This window comes from Hipposideros armiger, unplaced genomic scaffold (genome assembly GCF_001890085.2).
Source record: "Hipposideros armiger isolate ML-2016 unplaced genomic scaffold, ASM189008v1 scaffold_1429, whole genome shotgun sequence".
NCBI lineage: Eukaryota > Metazoa > Chordata > Mammalia > Chiroptera > Hipposideridae > Hipposideros > Hipposideros armiger.
This window is the reverse complement of record NW_017732779.1, coordinates 84,666-91,999: the sequence shown is the minus strand read 5'-3', so window position 1 is coordinate 91,999 and position 7,334 is coordinate 84,666. Positions and strand designations below refer to the sequence as shown.

The following is a 7,334-nucleotide window of genomic DNA, read 5'->3' as shown; positions in this document are numbered from 1 at the left end:
TTCCTTTCTTACCCTGCATATGTACTGAGAAAAGCCATGTGAGGACACAGTAGGTGACCCTTTGCAAGTCAGGAAATGAGACTTCTCAAGAAACTAAACGGGCCTGAACTTGGATCTTGGACTTCTAGCCTCCAGAACTGTGAGAAAATAAATGTCCATTTCTAAGCCACCCAGCTTGTGGTATTTTCTTATAGCAGACTGAGCGGACTAATACACAATTGTATAATTTGTACTATGTACTTCCAGCATACTTAGAGGATTTTCTGCCAAGTTCTGAGTCCTTTCCATGTCTTTAGGGGAATGAAAAATATATTTTTCCTCACAAAATGATAATTCACACTGATTTTTGAAATTACTGAATTAGACATGCTGTACCAAACCCTAAATCTGGAACTAGTAATGTTTAACATGATTTTGAAGCTAGAAAAGTTTTTAGAGTTTTTCTTTTCTTTTCTTCTTCTTTTCTTTTCTCAAAAAAACCTTATAACTTTACAAATGAGAGGTAAAATCCTCTGAAGTAACTGGCATAGGTAGTGAAAGTTTCACATGGCAATCAAAGTGCAAACACCTATCTAGAATAGAATTCCAGGCTTTTCTGTAATATATCATTTTGACTTTCAGTAATGAGGGTCCTTCATTTCTGCAAGCTGAGTAGTACTTATTGTATTGATATATCATGTGTCCCTTGCAATGTTTATTGCACTGCTTCCCCATCGTCCACCTTTTTTTTTATTTTCATTGCTATTATCTTAGTTCCTATTCTTGTTATTTCCACATTAGGATAACTGTCTGACCTGCTCACTGATCTATAGATGCCTGTTATGTTATCCTTCTAATATGCCATTATGCACACAGGTACTAAATTCACATTCTTTTTCTTTTCTTTTCTTTTCTTTTTTTCTTTTTTTTACATTTCACGGAAAACATTTTATTGGCCTTTGGATAGAAACAGAAATTTATTTGCCAGGAAGGATGATCCCATCATATTTCAGCTGGAACCAGCGCTCAGCCTCCTCTTTGCTGATTCGTGTTTGGCCCCAGTGCAGCCTTGTGCTGCATTTCTTGTCTGCAATGCTGAAACCTGGCCTACCCAGAGCCACATATTATAGAAGTCCAGGCCATATATACCAATGCTTGGGTTATATTTGATCCCCAGGCCAATGTGTTCCTGGAACCCCAAAACAAAGTTTCCAGTATCTGAGAAGTTATTTTTTTGTAACTCGTACTCTTTAACCTTTAGACCTTTCTCTGAGATTTCTTCTGCCTTGGCCACACGGACTGTGCAGTGGATGGCATTTTTTTCATTTCCCCCGGTGCCGAAGGATCTAACAGTGTATCTAGCTCTGGAAACACAGGTGCCTGGCCTAGGAGCTGCTCCAGGACCCTGGCTGCCGGGTTATCCTGTCTCTACTCTCCCCCACACAGATATTGAGGCAGAGCTTGTGGATACGAAGCTTCCACAAGGGTTCTTCTTTCACCTTGATCCTGCCGCTATCATGAGAGACAGGAAGACAAACTTCATACTCTTAAAGCTTAATGTTCGTTTTATGTTAGTGCATTACTTAGTAATCTTGGAAGTTACACAGTGTTTGTAAGATTTACAAATTCCATAGCCTGATATTCTAGGCCCTCCATAACTTTATCTTAACCTTGCTGCATCAATGTTGGTTTTCTTATCCTTTATCTGTATCTCCATTACTCAGGGTTTCTCAACCCGAAGTGATTCTCCCTTCCCCCAGGGATATTTAGGAATATCTGTAGACATTTTTAGCTGTCACTACAGGGAATGGAGTGTGCTACTGCTGCCTAGTAGGTATAGTACTGGAATGCAGTTAAACATCCCATAAAGCATAGGACAGCCACCCATAATAAAGAATTATTAAGTCCCAAATGTTAATAGTGCCAAGGTTGAGAAACTCTTATACCTAAGTCTTAGAATGCTTTCTTCTTTGAATTCCCTTTTCTTATTTTCTCCATATTTTGTCTATTCTTCAAGGTCTAACAAATGTTCTTTATGAGGTTGTCTTTGAAAACATCAGCCCACCAAGGTCATTCTATCTTTTACATCCTGTAACCACAGATTTTTTTGCTGGATCATTTAGCACAATCAAATACTGTTAGTATGTAAAACCCAAACTTTATATGTGATATGTATCTTCAAAATATATCCCAAACACTTTAGCAAAGTCACAGATTATAAAACAAGTTTTATTTTAAATACAAGTATTCTGTAATTTCATCCTACTAGAAATCGAAGTGCGAAAGTCTAGCATACATCTAAAAACCAGATTCATTCTCACACTACAAATAATGACACTAATGATGGAAATAAATTCACTTAAAATAGTAATTAGAGTTGATAATAAATTGTAAACAAACATTTCAGTTAATATATACAAGATTCAGCTTTTCTTTCATTTTTTGGTATAATGCAGATTACGTCTATTGATTGCTTCTGAAGAAAGTATTTTCTGATTCTGCACTATGAAGTTCTACTTTAATTTGGATGCATGAGCTTTCTTTATGGGTTGAGGATGCTCCAATCATTTTATACATAATTCTTCATTTATAGGGAGGATAAATATTGTTCTTCATTTTTTCATGAATGCAAAGAGTCTATTTTCAAACTATACCTGCTTTCTCTATTCCTGCTCTAAATCTTACTCTTACAGTGCTTACCTGCAGTGCTGCCTGGCAACTTTACCCTAAATAATGTTCTTCTGTCTTTTCTTCTTCAAATGTTTGCTTCTGACAAAGAATGTCTTAGAAAGAGGAAAGCATATATGATGGCATTTTTCATTTATATTTTAAAGGGAGAGTGAGTCTTCCCGCAAATCCATTCAGTAAAAATTTACATGATGGAAAATGAGGAATAAACTGCTTTTCTGCATCATGAAATCCATGTAATGTTTTATGCAGTTGTAAAATAGATAACTGCTTCACATAATGCCCACAGAAGCCAAGCAAATCTGAAAAGCACCCTGCTTGCTCCCAAGTGCTAGGCAGCCCACTTGAGTAGGTATTGGAAGAGGAAACTAAACGAATCTATGGGGTTTTGTTCTGTGAAGACATATCTGGTCTCTCTGCTCTAGAGGAATCCTACCCTGGGAATGGAAATGTACCTGTAGGAGATCCCTGATAATTAAGAGGCACACTGATTTTATTAAAAGTATCTCTTCTCCTTCTTTCTTAATTCAGAGAAAAACTGATTATTTCAAAGTCTGAACAAAGGCTGTCGATCTCAATCTTTTTTAATTAGCTTAAAGAAAAAAGCCTACAGCTTTGAAATGGGAAAATAACTGTCAATTATACTCTTTGGAAATAGATATATGCAAATTTCCCCCCCCCCCAAAAGTATAATCCAATGCATATAAGTGGCATTGGTTGGTTTGTTAAAACGTGGGGTTTCAAACCTGTGCACTGATCATTTTGTATCTTTGGCATTTGACAGCTTTCAGATTGCTCTTTTCTTTACTTGATATAAAGAGTGAGCAAATGGAGGTAAGCACCACTGCATAACCTAGAAGACCTAGATATCTTACCTTTATAGTTTACATTATCAAGGTAAAACCTACATTACAATGTAATCTCACCTGCATGTTACTGATACGCCAGAGCACAAACTGTAAGTCTTTAGCATCTCTTTGCCTCTCCCAGTGCCCCTTCCAAGCTCTATCACAGCTGATGGGATCAGGCCCACACAGACTTCATACAACAAGGAAAAATCCAACCTTGAATTTTAAATTTCACTACTCTGCTTTCCTGACTAATCCTAACTTCCTATAACCCCTCTCATTATTTTCCTATTAGTTTATATACATGATTATTTTACCTATTATAGATAAAATGTTAATTTAAAAACATAATTGCATATCAATATTGAAGTATTACTATTTAATTTTATTTAATTTAAATACCATTGTAATATTGTTTTCCATTTAGATATCTGTGTGCATTAGTGTTGATTTTTTTTTAGATTTGTTTTAAAATTGTATTTGTTTCTGCCACATAGCCTGACCCAAACAACTTACAAATATTTCCTCATTAAAACTATTACTGTCTCCATTTGACAGAGTGTAACAGAGATAGGCTATGTTTCTGCCTAAGGTAGTAAGTGATACAGTCAGAATTTGAACCAAGCAATTTGGTTCAAGAGTTTCTAACAAACAAAATAATATTTTCCAAATGCATTACAAGTTAAAAGTTGCATTACTTTGAATATGGCTACACCTCATACACTTAAAAAAATGTTTCATTTGAAAAAATTCTATGAGATTTTTTTGAAGATATTATTATTAGGGTTTTTGCTTAAAGCTTACATGCAGATCAGTAAAGTGTTAAAATGAATAATAGTAATAATAAAATAACAATCTGGTGACATACTTTGGCTAGTATTAAAGGAAAAAGATATAAGCATCATATTTCTAGTACTCAAGGTATTTCTCATCTGCCCCTTTTTTGGCCATAAGTAAGACTGTTTATGAGCTATGGAAGTGATGGGAAAATAAATTATTGGTTTTCTAACAAAATAAGTTATTACAGTTCAAATATTTAACCTGACATATACAGACATGCTATTTTTTTTTAGCATTCAGTAATAGGTTAATAAAGTATTTCACTGTTGAGGACTCTATTTTTTAAATATTTAAAAAAACATAATCTGTTTATTGTATCTCTAGAATATCAGCCATTTGTTCAACCTGGAACAATGTATACCCTCCTCAGTGTCAAAATTCAATCTTTTTAATCTTTAAATTTGTCTTATATCTGCTTTCCTCTAATATATGTCACCAGATTAATTCTACCAATCTATAATCAAAATAAATTCAAACTTGAGCATTCATCTGAATATAAAATGGAAAGATTCAAGATTCTGTTGAAGTTGTCAAATATTATAAAATGTCCTATGATCTACCTTTGTCAATAGACTCCAAAGTCCTTTAAAATATGAATCCAGGCTCCAATTTTCTTTAACAATAAACCCAGGACCTGGTATAAGACTTTATATACAGCAATTATGCATAGAAGAAAAAAATAGCAACCAGATGATTAATGAAAAATTGGGGAAACACCCTTCATATTCTTACATACTTGCTATCTGCATTCTCTCATTCAGTATAAGCACTAACATTCCATAAGTGAAATACAGTGTTCTTTCCTACCTGGATATTGATCTTGTATTTTTTAAAAATAGAATTGGAAACTTACATTATCAAAAGTGTTCCAATTAAACTGAGCTCAAGCCCAAAATATCATACACACACAATCTTTTCACGTAGTGGTCATTGAAATTCATCTGATTTAAGCTGATGTTAATTTTAAAACTCATTCCAATTTTAGATAAATTAAAGCATGAAAATAGTGTGTCTTAAACTGAAGAAACCTATGAACTGTATTTCTGTGTATTAGTACATCATATCTTACACATCATTTTCTATGTATGTATAAACATCTCAGTTCAATATGTAACTAGCTTTATATTATCCATCGTGTTGATGTGTACTGTCAATTTGCATCATAAACAAATGTCAGAATGCATATGTTTTGTTTTTAATCCTGATTTAAAAGGAAATCCACATAAAGCATATGAGTTATCCAACATAAGAAAAAGCAGTAAAAATACAAATTATATATGAGATATAAAAGTAAGATTTTGTCTTCTCAGAAGTCTATCTGTAAAAATTGTAAAAATTATTACTTTTTAAAAAAGAAACATTTATGTTTCATCAGCAAAAATATTAGTTTATTTACAATCAGTTGTATTGAGTTAATTTTGTAATTTTCTAATTAATCATTCCAGGCCATAAAATAAATAAATAAATTATGGGTAAATATTTTTAGTTTTTGAAATCCCGTCTTATTTCAACATAATATATGAACATTTTATTGTATACTTCATACAGTTGGATAATATGGCTCAGCTTTATAAAAATATATTTTCTTGACTGAGAAAAAAATTTCTTTATCTGAAAAAATAATTATCCTTAGTATAATGGGAAATGTATATGGTTTCAGGACTTCCTCCCTAAATTGATTAAAGTTTTTACTTGAATGCCATATTCTTTAAATTAATAGTCTTTAGTTTTTTAAAGCAGTTTTAGATATAGAAAAACTGAACAAAAAGTACAGAGAGTTCCCTTCTAACTCTTATCCTCCTCTCAATTTCTCCAATTAGTAATGTCTTGCATTAATGTGGTACATGTATTACAATAGATGAGTCAATATTTATATGTTATTCTTCACTAAAATTCATGTTTTCCATTGGGATTCACTCTTTGTGTTGTGCATTCTATGGATTTTGACAAATGTATCCATTACTACAGTATCATAGAGAATAGTTTTACTGCCTGAAAAGTCCCCTGTGCTCCACCTATTAACCCTCCTTCACGCCTCTCCAGCCATTGATCTTTTTACTATCTCCATAGTTTCGCCTTTTTTCAGAATGTCCGATAGTTGGAATCAAATAATATTTGGCTGTATAAGATTGGCTTCTTTCATTTAGCAATATATATTTAAAGTTCCTCAATGTCCTTTGTAACTTGGTAGATATTTTTTTCACTGAATAATATTCCATCATATGAATATGTCATATCATGTTTATTCACCTATTGAAAGACATCTTGTTTGCTTCCAAGTTTTGCTCATTATGAACAAAGCTGCCATAAACATTCATGTGCAGGTTTTTAAGTGGATATAAGTTTTCAGCTTATTTATATAAATACTAAGGAGCTCAACTGATAGATCATTTTGTAAGAGTATGTTTAGTTCTGTTAAAAATGCCAAACTGTCTTCCAAAGTGGCTGTGCCAGTTTGCATTCCTTCCAGTAAGGAATAAGGTTTCCTGCTGCTCCACACCCTCATCAGCATGTGGTGTTATCAGTGTTCTGGGTTTTTGGCCTTCTCCTAATGTATGGTGATATTGCATCTTAATTTGCAATTCCCTAATATCAATTGATGGTGAGCATCTTTTAAAGTGCTTATTTGTCATGTGTACTTCTTCTTTAGGGAGTTCTTCTCCTGTTTAGGCCTTTTGCCACATTTTTAAGGGCCATTTGCTTTCTTTGATTAGAGTTTTAGAGTTCTTTACATATTTTGGCTACAAATCCTTTATCTGACATGTGTTTTACAAAGACTTCCTCCCTGCCTTTGGCTCATCTTTTATTTTCTAAAAAAAACACCCAAAAAAACCTGTTACTTTGAAAAATAATCTTTTAATATTTCCTATAGAATTTTGAAACTTAGTTTTGAACATTGTCAATTTGTGTTACAACTAAGTTTAGCAACATGCATTTTATTCACTTGAGAACACTTACATTAGAACTTCCCCAAATTAA

The 7,334-nt window shown here is 33.1% G+C and overlaps 1 pseudogene; it reads right to left on the bottom strand.

Annotated features, from left to right (window-relative positions):
• Positions 1–956: 956 nt before the first annotated feature.
• On the bottom strand, positions 957–7,118 carry LOC109377509 (60S ribosomal protein L11-like; annotated as a pseudogene).
• Positions 7,119–7,334: the final 216 nt, after the last annotated feature.